Source organism: Giraffa tippelskirchi, chromosome 14, assembly GCF_054371585.1.
Source record: "Giraffa tippelskirchi isolate mGirTip1 chromosome 14, T2T-mGirTip1v1.2.pri, whole genome shotgun sequence".
Taxonomy (NCBI): domain Eukaryota; kingdom Metazoa; phylum Chordata; class Mammalia; order Artiodactyla; family Giraffidae; genus Giraffa; species Giraffa tippelskirchi.
In genome coordinates this window covers 57,064,870-57,081,835 of record NC_137288.1, presented here as the reverse complement: position 1 = coordinate 57,081,835, position 16,966 = coordinate 57,064,870, and the positions used below count along the sequence as shown (strand labels likewise).

At 44.3% G+C, this 16,966-nt stretch overlaps 1 long non-coding RNA gene across 1 annotated transcript; it reads left to right on the top strand.

The window, feature by feature from the left end:
- Window positions 1-1,911: 1,911 nt before the first annotated feature.
- Window positions 1,912-16,526, top strand: LOC145534919 (uncharacterized). Its single transcript, XR_014075073.1, has 2 exons — window positions 1,912-1,987; window positions 13,004-16,526. It is a non-coding gene; the product is annotated as an uncharacterized LOC145534919 (long non-coding RNA).
- The last annotated feature ends 440 nt before the right edge of the window (window positions 16,527-16,966 follow it).

Genomic DNA, 16,966 nt, shown 5'->3' with positions numbered 1-16,966 from the left:
ACAATCTATGACAGGCTCTTAAAGCAGTCGATAAGGGGGCAAAATTATAGCTAGCACTTAATCTCTACTGCTTCCCATAACCTGAACCCTTCCCCACCAATCCCTACCTGGGGGCTCCACCCATTACTTGGGAATCTGTGGTCTGTGGGAGCCCCATTTATTTTACAGGGCATGGTAGCCAAAGCTTGCTAACCACTGACACATGACTGAAGGACAGAGGGAAGAGACCTGCGGTTCTGAAGAAAGAGCAAATCCTCAAAGGATGGACTCAAAGCTTGCACTAGGCTAGGGTAGCGGTGGGGAGTGCAACCAGCCAGGGCCTGGTCCAAGCCCCCATTGTGCATTTGGACTACTGCCATTTTGCCTCCACTCTCATTCCCTTACAGAATATTCTCCATGCGGCAGCCAGAAGAAACATTTGAAAACAAATTAGAACATGCTGCTTCTCTGCTCTGGATCTTTCAATCACTTTCCAAAGTACTGGGAACAATATCCTAACCCAAGTTTAGGCGTCTCAGGTTTATGAGAATCAGCTTCCCACTCTTTTTCCTGCCTAACTTCCCGCATGCTCTCCTTTTGTGCTCCACTCCTTAACCACATAGCATTCTCTATGCTGCCTACACAAGCCAGGCACACTCCTGCCTCAGGGCCTTTGCATAGGCTGTTCCCAGATATGTGACTCACTCCCTTGTTTTCTCAAGGTCTTTACAAGGTAGCCTTCCCTGATCACTGCATCTAGGGCAGCATTCCCTGCCATTCTCTTCCTAACTCACGCCACTTTTTTCCATGGTATTATTACCACCTAATAATGTACTTTCATCATATTTGTCTATTGTCTCTCTCTGTCACAAGAGGGAAGGGAGCTTTGTCTTCTTTGTCTCACTGGTCACCTAGATGGGCCCTTTCATTCTAGTGCTAAGGGAAAGGTCCAGAGAAGTAAAAGGGCTAGTCCACAGCCTGTTTCTGAGGGACCCAAGAGAAGAGCTCAAGCCATCCAGTCTCCAGCCTGTGCATCTCTTATTAAGGCCTGCTGATTTTGATCTGAGTATTTCAGCATTTAACGTTTCCCAGAGCATTTTCCACAAACATCATTTCGTCCTATATGCAGAAACCTGCCGCCAGATTCTCAGTGTCAGCTTACAGAAGCATAAAGCGAACTTCAGAGATGAAGGGATTTTCTGAAAGTCACACGGAGCTGGGGCTGCAACCCAGGGCCCACAGCGTCCGCCAGCCAGGGCTTCAGAGCTGCGGAACTCGCCTTTCAAAGAAGAAGGCCTGGCATTGTCGTCGTCCCCGCGTCCCCCAACCCGCCACCGCGGTGACCCGCCGCCCCCTTGCTAATCGACAGGTGCGTTTCTGAGCACTTCCATTCACATCTGGCTTCTGAGAAATCCAGCCCCCTCCCCCAGGATCCGCACTCTCCAGTAGAAGCAGCCCGGGCCGGGGGGGGGGGGGGGGTGGGGGGTGGGGGTGGGGGGTAGGATGGGGTGGGGGGTTGGCGGGAGAGGGGGATGGAGGGGTGGGGGGGAAGGCCATTTCTGATGCTAAATTGGCCTGAGGAGCCGGAGGGTGCAGCTGGGTTCGTTAGCTGCCTTCAGTCTCCCACATCGAAAGCTGGAAGGAATGTGTGGCAATTAATAAGTACTCGGGCTCCCAAGGGAGCAGTCGTGTGGGTGAGAGGAGGCAGTGAGGTCCTGTTAAGGTGCAACGGATCTGGCCCCCTCTGAAACTAATCCAGCCCGCGGGACAAGCACCGTTTCTGCCTGAGTTGTAAAAAGACAACGCCATTTTAAAAATCATCACCATCGACAAAATCCTAAAATGGCAGGATGTCCCTGTCACCCTGTCTCTGTGTCGCTTTGACTCTGATTTGAGATGGGCACTGTCAGTACCGGTGGTGGCCAGTCACGTGCAAGGTCCGAGGGGAGGTGTCCTGCAGGATAAAATACACACTGGCATTTCGCAGACTCTGTGTGAAACCCAGAAGGTAAAATATCTTAGTAATAATCTTTTATAAGGATTGGATGTTGAAGTAATATTTTGGATATATTGAGTTAAAAATATTAAGGTTAATTTTGGCTGTTTCTGTTTAACAATTTTAATGGGACTACTAGAAAATTTAAAATGACATATGTGGCTTGCATTCAGCAGCCCCTGGAACTGGCTCATGCCAGCTCGGGAGAATCAATTGTGTGCCTTTCCTCCCAACTCTGTGTTTAGTGAGGTCAGGTTAGCGTCTTGAAATTAGTATTGGTGGGATTTTTAACACTAAAACTGGCAAGTGCTAGAAATTAGGATTTTTTTTAAAAAGAGCTGGTTTATCAACACACCACTCCTCACATAATATTTCCCTGTTAGTTCTATTCTAGGTGTTTTGTTTCTTAAGATTTCCTTTCTGAAAAAAAAAAAAAAAAGATTTCCTTTCTGGGTACGCAGGTTGTGTGTGGGAGTTTTGTGTGCTTTCCTCTGACTGTTTTCCCTAGTGCCTATATTCTTGTTTTTATTTATTTATTCATTCATCCACAATCACTGAATAAGCACTGTGCATAAGGTACTATTTTAGACCATAGAGATTTATGGTGAATAAGTCACAGTCCTGCTCCTGGAGCACTCAAGATCTAGTGGGAGTGAGAACAGAAGTTGGGGCAAACTGCTGTGACAGTGGTGTTGCTATTTAGTTGCTAAGTCCTTTTGTGACCCCATGGACTGTAGTTCATCAGTCTCCTCTGTCCATAGGATTTCAGCAGTGGTGAAGGTGAGGTCAAATGAATAGGACAACCTGCAGAGCATGGACAATGGTGAGACTCAGGGGCAGGAAAGGCTTCAGAGAGGAAGGGTTATTTGAGCAGGGTCTTCAAGGACGAATAGGAGTTTGTCAGGAGAGAATCTGGGATGAGAGATCATTCCAGCTTGGGATCACCACAGCATGGGAGATAGGACAGAGGAGTGATGTTAGATAAGACTGGAAGAGAATTTTGGAACACAAAGAAGAAGGCTTTGTGAAACATGCAGAAAAACCTCAGATAGATTTTCTCTTTTCCTTCCTTATCCCCTTCTCCAATGTCTCTTTCTAATAATGGAAAATTGGAATGTAAAGCATTTATTCTTTCAAGCCCCATCTCCCAGTGGTCAGGGATTCCATGAAGGAGATAAGGCTTTTCATGCCAAACCCTGGGCGGAGTGATGAGGAGATCAGACTGGACTCCTCGTAGGGCAGTGGACTCAGAGACTCTGTGTGTGGAGCTTGAGGTGCTCCATTTCATTATTTGCAGTGTTCCTAAGGAGGTGGATACCTTTGGAATCAAAGGGTGTGTCACTGAGTTGAAGAGTGAACATGAAGTAAGGTCTCTGCCCATTGGTGCCAGTGGCAGAGTGATATTACAGCAGATGGTGGTGAAAAGAACGTGGCCAGAGGCTGGATGTTTGTAGTAGGAAAGTCACCCCTTCGTTTCGACCTCAATTTTCTCATCTCTAAAATATTCAAGTTATGTTCGATTCTGTGTTTCAACATTGATCATAGTTGTTGATTATTTTATGTCTCTTTTTCATGAGTTTTAAGAATATTTTGTATTTCCCATAAATAAACCCTAATTTATTTTTTATTGATATGGTTTTGGTTGGTAGTGCATAAGGGAAAAAAGCTTTCTCATCTCTGGTCCAATATCGTTTCCTTCCTCACTTGTCAGGGGTTGTCTCAGTCTATCCTTAGATCAGGGGCTATTTAGATGCTAGAGGCAGAGATTCGGCTACCTAGACCAGGTGCCCAGGGTGAGCCCTTCTTTTCATCATCTCTCTGTGACTGAGGGTTGGTGATACTTCAGAACCAGTGGGCCAAGAGCAAAGGTTTTCTGAACTGGACGGGGTGATGCGTGTTCTGTCTGACCATTTCTTGTTTTCGTCTGTAGCTCACTCATCATCACTCTGCCCACTTTTGTCAGAAGGTGCCCCTAAATGACGGATTTGTCTCGCTTTTTTTCTCTCTGCTCTAGAGCCATCAGTGGATCCGTGGGGAGTCAGAGGACAGAGTTCCGCTGGATGAGGGAGGCTCTGTTCTTCCAGCATGGCTCTCCTCTAGCCATCCGTCAGACGGCTCCCAAGAGCCCTCCTTCTCCTCATCCTGATGATATGATCACTTGCCCCAGCCCCCAGCTCCAGAGACACCTCCTGTTTCCTCTCTGACTCTCAATTCCTTCAAGTTCTCTTTGTGAAATCTCCCTAGTCTCAAGCCTGAACCCCCCTGCTGAGCACCTCTAGACATTTGCTGTGGGTCCTCGCCTGCTCCTTCAGGTCTGCATCTTGTCCTCCAAAGCACACAGTAGGTCTGAGAGTGTGGGGACCCTGTAGGGAGAGGGGCAGGAGGAGATGCCTGCCGGCTGGCAAATAAGCCACAGGACAAGTTTCCAGCTCGTTGGCACCTTAACTGCTTTGTCTGTAAGATGGGAATAATATTCCCGTCCTCCTTCACAGAGACTTTTTTTGAGGATCAAAGTGGACAATAGAAAACAGGATTTGAAGGGCTTAATAAGTGACCAGGAAGCAGGTGGAACTGAAGTGCCCCTTCCAGGCCTTGATTTCTGAACCCTCAGTGATGGATCGATTAAGTGTCATGACAGTAGTTTCAGTGATCTTTCCCTAAAGCTATTTCTCTGATAAACATACAAACAGGAAAACTTGGACATCTGTCTGTCTGGAAACGAGCATAATTAGTTAAAAATGAAGGGAAGACTCAGGGTGGTGTGGCAGTTACAGAGGCTGTTTTCAAATATGTCAGGGGCTGTCTGGCGGTAGATGCTGGCTTAATGGAGCTGGAAAGTGGGAGGACTCTATAGACACGCAGAGCAGGCAGAGATCTCAGGGAGGAAGGAAGTTTCTAAGTAGAGTTGTCCCATGTGTCCTGGGCTGTGGGCGCCAGAAGACCCTTCAGAGGTGCTTGCAAAGGGGTTGCTTATTCCCCAGACAGATGTGAAAATGAGGGCTGCTTCTCTGGAGGACAGGAGCAGCTCAGACCTGGTTCTGTTTGTGCTACTCGGACCTTAGACTGGACAACTGTCCCAGAGGCTAGTGCGGATGCAGAGGCCCACACTGACTGCTTTGGTGCCGAGCACTTCTCCACCACTCTGTTAGCAGAACTGAGTCTAAGAGAAGATGTACCACTTGCCCCAGGTGTACGGCAGAGCCAGCGTTCAAACTTGGTCTCTCTGACTCAGAGCAGCTGCTGGTGTGGCTTCTGGCCACCACCAGAAAAGTGAATGTGAAAGTCGCTCAGTTGTGTCCGACCCTTTGCGACCCCATAGCTTAGGCCAGATTACTGCAGGGGGTAGCCTTTCCCTTCTCCAGGGGATCTTCCCAACCCAGGGATCAAACCCAGGTCTACCCATATTGCGGGCGGAGTCTTTACCAGCTGAGCCATGAGTGGTGTGTTAATTCTCTCTTCTCCTTCAGTCCCTGGCTCTCTGTCCTCTTGTGAAGCCTGCCCCTTACAAGTGCTGCTTCTCAGCTCCCTCTCTTATCCCCTCGCTGCTTGGGGCTCTGTGCTATGGCCTCTCTACTTAGCTTGGATCCTGAGCTGGCTCATCCCAGGGTGTCTCCCTTGAGGACCCTGGTCCCCTTGCTGCCCTGTCAGCCCATGCCTGTCCTTCAGCCCTGCAGCCCTGCCTCTTTGGGGATGTTGGCACATTCATGGCCCGTGCCTATCAGGTGGCTGATCCTCTGGGTCCCTAGCCCTCTTGCCCTCTCTTCTCAGCTCCCTTCTTTATTCCCAAAGTGCCCATTCAAACAGTCGCTATTCTTTTCATCCCCCCCATACCCAGCTCTACCCTCCCTGCCCACTGCAGAAGGATGACCCTTCATGAACACTTGTTCCCCTCCTGGCTCTGCTGTGACTCTGGCTCATGTTATCTGGTTTCCTACATGACTGAATGCCTCCCTGTTGCCAGCAGATGTCTTCCAGGTCTGATCTCATGGCTCTGCCTAAAGATGGAGGTACTGTGACCTCTTCACACTCCACCGCAATCTATTCCCCAGCATCAATATCCCAACATGCTGTTCTGCACATCACACACTCTGGTTTCGAGACACACCTCGGGGCTCTGCAAACTCACCATCTCTTTTCACAGCTCCATACTTCTGTACATGCTCCTCCCTCCATCAGCCCTCCACATGGTCCACATGCTCTCTCTCTGGCAGCGTTTTCTTTCACTACAAAGATTTTCCTGGTTCCCCCCAAGCAAAATTAGCTGCTCCTTTTTATATTTCCTACAGGCTTCAGTTTATACCTCCAGTACTTTACACTGTGTTCCCCCCACTAATCCATAAGCACCTTGAGGGCAGGGGTGGGTCTTATTTGTCCTTGTAGCTCTAGTGCCTGTGGCAAGCCTGGTGAGAGTTAGTGCCTGGCCCATGCCTAGTAAATGAATGGGTAAGTCACTTGCTTCCATGCTGCTGATGTGGAAGCGGCAGGCATGGCAATGACATATACTGAGCAACAGCCAACCTACAACCATGAAAGCAGGTTTTTCCCCTTCCTTTTTGAAGGAGACATAATTTCAAAACATTTGAAATTAACCGTAACTTAGAAAACCATTTATGGAGGGGAATGTAATTTGCCTACTGTATAAACATCCCTGTCAATGTGAACACCTGAATGTGTCTTAGATCATCACTACCATGCCAACCCATTGATAAGAAAAAGGAAACTCCCATGACTATGTTTATCCCTTGCATAAAGTTGTATATTTTTTCATAGACCTCCGTATGTGTGATCTCACTTGATCCTCATAACCTCCATGAGATTGATTGCAAAAATGGCTCTAATTTTCCATCTCTCTCTGGACATGTGCCCTCTATAAAGAGCCTTTGCAACTCTTCCTACAGTGGTAGAATCCACTTCCCTATCTCAGGGATCCGTGTTGGCCTCGTGGCTTGCTTTGGCCGGTAGGACTTTTGGAAGTGACATCATGCTAAATATGAGTTTAGGCCACCAAATGCCTTGCAGCTTCTGCTCGCTCTGTTGGATTCCTGTGACTATCATGTGATAAGTGTAGGCTGGTCTTCTAGAGAATGAGAGGTTGCATGAAGCAGAACTGAGCCAGCTGATTCATCCTAGTGAAGACCTTTGCCACGTGAACAAGCCCACCAAAGCCAACTCTTCACATGCTAGCAGTCCCATGAGCAGGGCCATCCTAGACCCAAGGCAATCTTTAGTTTGTGAGCTAAACTTTTTTTATGCCTGTAAGTTTGGGGTAGTTTATTATGTAGCACTAGCTAATTGATAACACTCCCTGTGAGAGAAGTAGGATAGGAATGGCAGTTATAGGTGGGGAGGCTTGATGATCCAAAACTCCAGTTCCTAATTCAGTGCTGTTTCCACAATGGTTTTCTATAATTGATTGATCACAGAGTCCTTCCTTCAAGTAAAGTTGTATGGAGTCCCAATATGGAAAACTAGTCAGTAGAACACTCTTTCTATTGAAGCTGGTTCAGGGCCCTAAATATACTGTTTATTTACATTATGGTCCAGTGTAATATATATAAGATACTTAGACTTGGCTTTGAGACAGTTGGTGGCATTCAGGGCAAGCAGAATATGTAGTTTATGGTTGGCAATAACCTCAATCTAGTGAGAGAAAAACAAATCAAAGCTGAAATGATGATGAACAGTATTAAAATAGTGACATGTACATGTTGAGCTTTGTGGAAGAAGTTCTGGATCCTCAGATTGCAGTAGCTATGGTAGTGGTTGACTGAGGGTATTCAGAAAAGGGGTCATGGAAAAGATGGATTGAAAAGCAGGATAAGATGTTAATGAGTAAAGGAGAGAAAGAGCCTTTTTAGGGAGGAGAATGATATAGTTCCAGGGAGGGAAGGAGCATTATTTTTTGTGGGACAGATCAGGAGGTTTGGTTCACAGGGTTAAAGGGGCTGCTGGGCCTTGGAAGGGAGAAAGTTAACCATGAAAGTGGGACAGTGTCAGAGAAGTCCTTTAAGACCCATGTCTTCCATGAAACCTTCAAAGACTAATTTATCTTATATCTGAACTTCATGTCCTGCAATAAGTGTTTCATGACTTTTCTCCTACTCTGGAGTGCATGTTCCTGAAGGGCAGGACTGGCTTCCTCTTTTCTTGATGTCATCCTTACAGTTGAATATCTACTGGGAGAGTTGATACTTGTACACAGAGCACCTGATGAACTTCACTGTGTCAGGTTCCTATAACTCACACCGTTGGGATCACAATTCCTCTCTTGGACTCCTGCTTAAGGAAGTCCTGAAGATTATTCTAATCACAACTGTCAGCCTAGCTCTGTGGTTGGGGAAATGTGATGCTAATAGAGAGGGGAAATTGGATTTCATAGCTTTTAAGTCTATGACTTCTGGATTGTATGGAATGGGGAAAAGGGCCTATTAGCCATTAATGCTATGGAGACTATTATGGGAGATATGCTGGTTTTAACCATGTTCACCAGTTCTTTGGCAATCCTTCCATCAAAAGGTAGCTCTTGTTTGCAAATATTTTCTTCCAGTCTGTAGGTTATCTTTTTGTTTTATTTATGGTTTCCTTTGCTATGCCAAAGCCTTTAAGTTTGATTAAGTCTCATTTGTTTATTTTTGCTTTTATTCTATTGCCATGGGAAACTGACCTAAGAAAACATTGGTATGATTTATGTCAGAGAATGTTTTGCCAACATTCTCTTCTAGGGATTTTATGGTGTCGTGCCTTACATTTAAGTCTTTGGTCATTAAGCATTATTTACAATAGCCAAGATGTGGAAGCAACCTAAATGTCCATTGACAGATGAATGGATAAAGGAAACATGGTATATGTAGATGTGCATATACATATATGTATATATATATATATATATGAATATTACTCAGCCATAAAAAGGAATGAATAATGCCATTTGCAGCAACATGTATGAGCCCAGAGAATATTATACAAAGTGAAAAAAGTCAGAAAGACAAATACCATATAATACCATTCATATGTGGAATCTAAACTGTGATACAGATGAACTTATTTATGAAACAGGAACAGACTCACAGAAATAGAGAGCAGACTTGTGGTTGCCAAGGGGAGGGGAGGTGTGGGAGGGATAGATTGGGAGTATGAGATTAGCAGAGGCAAACCATTATATATAGAGTGAATAAACAACAAGGTCTTACTGTATAGCACAGGCAACTGTATTCAATATCCTGTAATAAACCATAATGGGAAAGAAAACAAAGTGATGCATATATATATATATGTATATACATGTATGTACACCAAAAATTAATACAACATTGTAAACAAACTATACTTCAATAAAATTAAATTTTAAAAATGGTGAAGCTTATTCTCTTCCTCTTGATTATGGGCTGGCCTTTGTGACGTGCTTCTTATACATAGAAAGTGACAGATGATAATGCTTGACTTTTGAAGCTAGCTCAGAAAAGGCTAGCTCTCTGTAGCTTTGGACTTGCACATTTGGAGCCCTGAGCCACTGTGTGTATCAACCATATTTTTTATTTTCTGTATCTTAGTGCTTTGCTATTTGATATTTTAATGCTTTACTGACCCCAAAGGGACTGTCCCTCCAAAATTAGCCAATTCCTAGAGAGAGCAAGGAACTCACCTGGGAGCACATCCTTCTTATGCAAGCTAGCTGATACAGATAAAGGCCATGTCCCCAGTCACCTCCTAAATTGGCCTTTCACATTCTGGGCCATTATTCATCTGCTCTGATCATCTCAGGGCCAGATACCAGACAACTAGGGATAGCTCGCATGCCCATGAGCCTGATGAGATTATTTAAACTAGCCAGTCTTAAGCCTGCTTCCTCTGCCCCACCATTTCCTCCCACAGAAATGCAGTAAAGGCTCTCACCTACATTTCACTCTACCCCACTCCCTAACTGACCCTGGTGCTTCCCTGTGTGGCTCTGTGTGGTGTAGTGTGCTCCCTTCTCTTGGGATCTATGAATTTACACAACTGTCTTTTCAGTGGAAAGTGTCTCCTGATCTCACTATACCTCAATAACTATAAAACTTAGATTTTAAAAGACCCTGTAAGAAGTCTGGGTATACTGAAGCCACCATGCCGGGGGGACCATGTGTAGAGATGACACAGAGAAGGAAGGAGATGCTCAAGGAGCCCCAGGTGATGTTGCAGCCTTTTTAACCTAAGTGCTGGATATGTGTGGGATCCTTTGAGAAGACCCCTGCTCCAGCCATCTTCTGATTGCAACCTCATGGAAGACACCTAGCAAGAGCTGCTGGTGAATCCCCAGAACTGTGAGAGATAATTATAATGAATGACTTATTATTTTGTATCACTAAGTTTGGATGGTTTGTTACAGAGTCAAATGTATCTGAAACAGGAGGGATGATCAAAGTCATGGTTCTGTTGATTTCATTTCTGTTCCCTCTGGCTGTTGAATCACTGTTCATGCCTTTTAGGATCATTTAATTCCTGAAGTTTGAAATGCCTCTAGTTCTAGCAAGATTCTGTAGACTGCCCCTACCCGCCACCCCAGGGCAGTTAGTAATATCCCTCTTGTATCGCTTGGTGCAATGCCTTAAAGAAAACATCTAAAACTATTTAGAAATATTTCTAGGGGCACCAGGATGAAATTCAGAGCTCAGCATGGCCAATCAGAAAAAAAGAAGAGGAGAGAAAATAAAAACGAGACAAACCAGGCTTTCAAAGAAAATTGAGGATCTGGAGAGCCTTCAAGTCTTTTGATTTATATTTATACATTTCTCAAGATTGAAGTCTTGATTAGCCTAGTCCTCTCAAGTTCTGCCCCAGCCCTGATTTATTGGACGGCCAAGCCAGAGCAAAATGAAAGCAAAATGAGATATTCTTTAAAATTACCTTGGAGCACTTGAAGGAGGGCACAAGTGCTAACGTGGAGATTAAAAAGGAAGTGATGAGATGGGCTTCTGAAACCCCCGATCTTCAGACATCTGGAGTGTAGGGAGGGGGACTTATGAATGATGGGCTACAATCGCTGCAGGTGAGACCCCTGCAGGATGCTTTGTTTGGCTTGGGTCCCTGTAGACTGAGCTCTCCATCAAAGAGTGGCTCTGAGAGCCCAGGCTGGCATTATGATTTGGTGACCCTTCCTTCATTAGCTGGAAGGGAGAAACTTCTAGCACAGAGAGAATGACAGGAGTGTGAAGGGAGGAGATGGATTGGCTGTGGAAAGTAACAGTGGAAATAAAACCCACAGCAGCTCAGAGGCTGAATCACCTTTAGACCCAGGCAAGAGGAGGGTTTGATCCAGGCTCCCTACTCTGTCCCTCTCCCAGCCACACCTTCCACCTGGGCAAGAAACCTATGGAACCACAAAGACATGCTCACAGTAGCCGACTGTCTAGACTTCACCCTGGGTATCTAGGATCTGTAATTTCCTGACTAAATGGCTCCAAGCCCACTCCCAGGGGCTGCGTGGGCTTCCTCTTTGGTGCATTCTTCTGAAAACAGACCAGGTGCTGTGTGTACCCCAAGACTTGAGGGTTGGACTGGTGGTGGCTATTTATAGGAGGCAGAGCTGGGACACATGGTCTGGCATGTTCACCTGCACGTGCACAAGGACCTTAAACTGTGGACAAAGCCAAGGGTGAAAAGAAGAGAGTGGTATTGGCTAGACCCTGGACCCTGTACCAAAGCCTGTACCAGGCTTTGGTACAGAAAACTGAGTATTCTAAATTCAAACTTGGTTTTCCAGGTTGATATAAAGATATATTTGGATGGAGGAGGAGGGGACATATTTAATTTGCATGTTTTCTTGATTTATCACTCTTGCCTATGTAGCCATATGGTATACATGGGCTTCCATATGCATTCTTGCCCCAGCCTGCAAATGTTAGGAGAGGGTGTGAGCAAAGGGCAGAGACAGAGTGTGACTTTGGTCTGTTGTGTTGACCACAGCGAGCTCGGCCTGTGACCAGACTTCTCCCTTGAGGGTAGGATGGTATTTGTGTGATGGTATTGCTTTCAACTTTAATATCTCTCACATGTCTTCTCAGCTCAAGAGTCAGCCATGGCTCCTCTCCTTTATGGGAAGAGCCCTGAAGATCTGTGGAACATTCTGGATTTAGTCTGCTGTCTTAAACCTACCTCCTACAACTATCTTCTTTGCCTCCATGGACCTTCCATGTGCCAGTAAAAACTTCACTACTTCTCCCTACTCTCCTCTACACACACACACACACACACACACACACACACACACACACACACACACACACACACACACACACACACACACACGGGTGAGCAGGTTCCTTGTTCTCAGTTTACTCACAACACCTTCTTTCTTAAATACCATTCCTCTTGTTCTTCACCCATTCAAATCCTACCCATTTTTAAAGATCTAGTTCAAGTTGAACTTCTTAAACTTTGTTTATCCATTGATTCCTTCATTGAATGACTCATCAGTAAAACTCTGGCATTTCTACATGCTCTTCAAAGTTTCTTAGTTATAGACTTTGTATCTGAAGCTGCATGGCATATTTCTCATGAGTGGGAACTCTCTGTTGGGTCACTGTCACATTCCACTCATTGGTCAGCAGAGGATAATGATAAAGAGTTGATATGCGGCAAAGATCTATTGATTAAATAATAAGCAGATTGATGGAGCAATCAGTTGGTTAGCCACAAACCTCCCTCCCACATAAAGGAATTTGCAAAGAGCTTGGATAGTCTGGCTTCCATTCTCTCCTTGCCATTTTTTATCATTCCACTAGTTTATTTCCATTCCATTATGTATCTATCATGCTGGGATTTATTTCAACCTCTTTGAACATATTGATATTTTGACTTGAAGTCTTAATGAGAATGATTTCTTTATCACAAATTTGAGTTTTTATTTGCAATTTATAACAAATTACTCTCATAGACAAGCATATGTTGAAATAAATAGGCTCAGTAATTTATTATTTCTTATTATTTCCATATGACTTTGGTTTATATTTCTAACAGAATCCCTATTTCTATCTTTTCTTTTTCTTTTAGGAAATATCTTATATAAGAACAGTTCTTGAAAGGGTGACCCCTGGACCAATACCATCAGCATCACCTAGGTCTACTATTTGAACAAGCCCTTCAGGTGATTTTGATGTATGCTAAAGTTTGAGAATCGCTTTATTAGTTGACCCCTTCATGGATCACTTCCTTGTCATGGTGAAGGGACTTGCATAACTCAATGAAGCTATGGGCCATGCCTGGTAGGGCCACCCAAGATGGACGGGTCATAGTGGAGAGTTCTGACAAAATGTGGTCCACTGGAGGAGGGAATGGCTATCCAATATTCTTCCCCTGAAAACCCCATGAACTGTATAAAAAGGCAAAAAGATATCACACTGAAAAATGAGCCCCCCCAGCCCTGTCCCCCAGGTCAGAAGGTGTCCAGTGTGCCACAGAGGAAGAGTGGAGGAAAATTACTAATAGCTCCAGAAAGAATAAAGTGGCTGGGCCAAAGTGGAAACAACACTCGGTTGTGGATATATCTGGTGATGAAAGTAAAATCCAATGCTGTAAAGAACAGTTTTGCATAGGAAACTGGAATGTTAGGTCCATAAATCAAGGTAAATTGGACTTGGTCAAGCAGGAGATGGCAAGAGTAAACATCAACATCTTAGGAATCAGTGAACTAAAATGGATGGGAATGGGTGAATTTAATTCAGACAATCATTATATATACTACTGTGGGCAAGAATCCCTTAGAAGAAATGGATACCACTCTAATGGCAGAAAGCAAAGAGGAACTAAATAGCCTCTTGACAAGGGTGAGAGAAGAAAGTGAAAAAGCTGGCTTAAAACTCAATATTAAAAAACTAAAATCATGGCATCTGGTCCCATCACATCATGGAAAATAGAGGAGGAAAAGTTGGAAGCAATGACATATTTCCTCTTCATGGGCTCTAAAATCACTGCAGATGGTGACTGCAGCCATGAAATTAGAAGACGATTACTTCTTGGAAGGAAAGCTATGACAAATCTAGGCAGAGTATTGAAAAGCAAAGACATCACTTTGCTGACCAAGGTCTGTAGAGTCAAAGCTATGGTTTTCCAGTAGTCATGTACAGATGTGAGAGTTGGACCATAAAGAAGGCAGAATGCTAAAGAATTGATGCATTCAAATGTGGTGCTGGAGAAGACTCTTGAGAGTCCCTTAAACAGCAAGGAGACAAAACCAGTTGATTTTAAAGGAAATAAATCCTGAATACTCACTGGAAGGACTGATGCTAAAGCTGAAGCTCCAATATTTTGGCCACTTGGTGTGAAAAGCCAACTCACTGGAAAAAACCCTGATGCTGGGAAAGATTGAAGGCAGAAGAAAAAGAGGGTGACAAAGGATGAGACGGCTGAATGGCATCACCAATTCAGTGGACATGAACTTGGCAAACTCTGGGAAATGGTGAGGGATAGGGAGGCCTGACGTGCTGCAGTTCATGGGGTCTCAAAGAGTTGGACACAACTTGGCGACTGAACAACTATTAGTTGAAAAAAAAACACAGAGCTGGCAGTGGAGACTCTGAATTGTGGCTCTGCCTCTTTTATTGAAAGCCTGTGTGACTCACTCTAAGTCTTAATTTCCTCATGCCAGCTTTTCTGTCTGTCTTAGTGTCTTTGGGGATAAAGGTGGACTATTCTCATTTTAGATTTTTGTACTGGCAACATGGTGAAAATAACAATGATATTTACTTCACAGGATTTTTGAAGATCAAATAGTTCATTGCATGCACACTCTTGCAGGATTTCTAAAATCCCCAGAATTCTCAAGGGAGCCCAGATTCTCAATATTCTACACTGGATTGCACAATCAAGGAACCTTGGTTTCTGCCATATGTAGGTGTTACAGCCCATTGGGGAGTGCACACTCACTTGGCCATATAGTGTATTTGAGGTGTTGGAATAAATGGTGCATGTGATGGACAATAAGCTTAGAACAGGAAGCAGCTCCTGAAAGTTGGCACGGTCACACATGGTCACACATATTTGCTGCATGTCAAATATGGGTTTTGAGTTGAGTCTTAAAGATAAGCTGTGGAAAGACAGATAGTGGAGAAGGACACTTTTGATTAGTCTGGTGCATGAATGCCAGGATTAAATATGCAAACTAAAATAGGGGATGGAGATGGGGCCACCTACCAGTGATTGGGTCTATGTTGAGGGATGTAGTGGAAAAAAGTTTGAAAAGGATGTTGGGGCCAAGTATTGAGGGTCTTGATGATGAGAAAGGAATCTGGAAACTCTGAGTGAGAAAACTGGCAGAATAGGTCACTGGTCATATTTTAGATTTTTCTAGGATCAGTGGGATGTTTGGTTGATGATATGTTGGGGACATCTTATCACATACTTTCAGGGAAGAAGACAGAGTCTGAGGACTGAACCCTTGAAGCTTATCTTGGGAACTTCCTTGGCTAGCTCTATGGAATTGGTCTAAATACATGTGTTAATTAATTCCTAATAGTTTTAAAGACTAGCCTAACCACACAGTTTCAGATACCCCAGAGGAAAGGGAGCAAGTTCACCACAGCAGTGGTTCTCAATCTTGGGCTACATGTTGGAATCACAGGGGGGCTTTAAAAAATCCGTATCCAGACCATATGCCAGGGGAGTTCCCTGATAGCCTATTGGTTTTGATTCTAGGTTTTCATTGCGTTGGCCTGGATTCAGGCCCTGGTTGGGGAACTGAGATCCCGCAAGCCATGTGGCACGGCCAAGAAAAAGCATGCGGATCCTACCCCAGAGATTTTGAGTTAACTTGTCCAGCGTGGGCCCATGCACTGTTATGTTTTAAAAGCTCCCCAAGTGGTTCTGTTGTACAGCTATGACTGTGAACTACTGCCCCTGCAGAATCCAGCACAGATAGTGTTCAACCAACCCAACAATTTGTGATATAGTCTGTTCAACGAGGAAATGTTTCTGTTGTTTCAGACATCAGTTGTCTCTGAGTTTTGGTGGCTCTTCAAATAATGGAGCAGATTGCCATGGTCTTGGCAGGCTGCGGAGTGTGGCAGACATGAGTGATCTTGGCTGGCATATTAAAAAATATGGACCCAGGGAAGAAAACAGAAGGTGTCGTGGAGCGCTGGAGAGGACTCTGGGTATAGGCATCTGACGACCTCCACATAATGCCCAACAAGGAGTCAGAAGCTACAGATCAGAACCATAATTGTAAAAGTGTTGCCTAATTTCTCAGACTTTATATCTCTCACATGTTTACTTGTTTATCCTCCTCTCTGTAGTCCCATAGAAACTAGCAGTAAATCTTTGGAATTGAAAACGGATGGCAAGCTTGTTTTTAGGACTTGTAAGGAAAAATGGAAGACTTTGTGACATAACATCTTGAAGGAAGGAACCCCCAGCCCAGGCCTGGATATTGGCAACTGTTAAGAGAAAAAAAGAACAGGGCTGTCAGGAAGAAAGCCAGCTGGGAGCAGAAGTCCCTTGTGGCTTCCTTGTGTTTAAAAGTGCAACATACCCAATTCTCAGCACACAGAATTTATTAAATAAATGACTGTCAAGTTGATATGTGTTCTAGTCCTGGCTTCTGTTCCTTCTGGATTGTGTATCCTTGAGTATATTTTTTGTTCATAGAGCTCTGCTTCCTCCTCTGTAAAGAGGGGGTAAATCATATCCTAATATCCAGTCTTCAGGGCAAATGAACTAACGAACTTCAAGGAGTCTAGGGTTGGAGCTTAAGGTGCTGTGTCTTTAATGACACCATTTCCCCAAAGTCTCAAGTTTTAGCTTTAAATGTCATATACAATGTGCCTTCTTTCATTCATCAAAATTTTACTGAGCACCTACTCTATGCATGGCACTACTGTAGCACTTAGGACTCAGCAAAGAACAACAGCAATAAAAAGACCCTGGTCTCCTGTTGTTTCTACTCTAGTGGAGAGAGATATGATAAACTCCTTAATTTACCTGTGTTTATTTAATATAGAAACAAGGAAACATTATTAT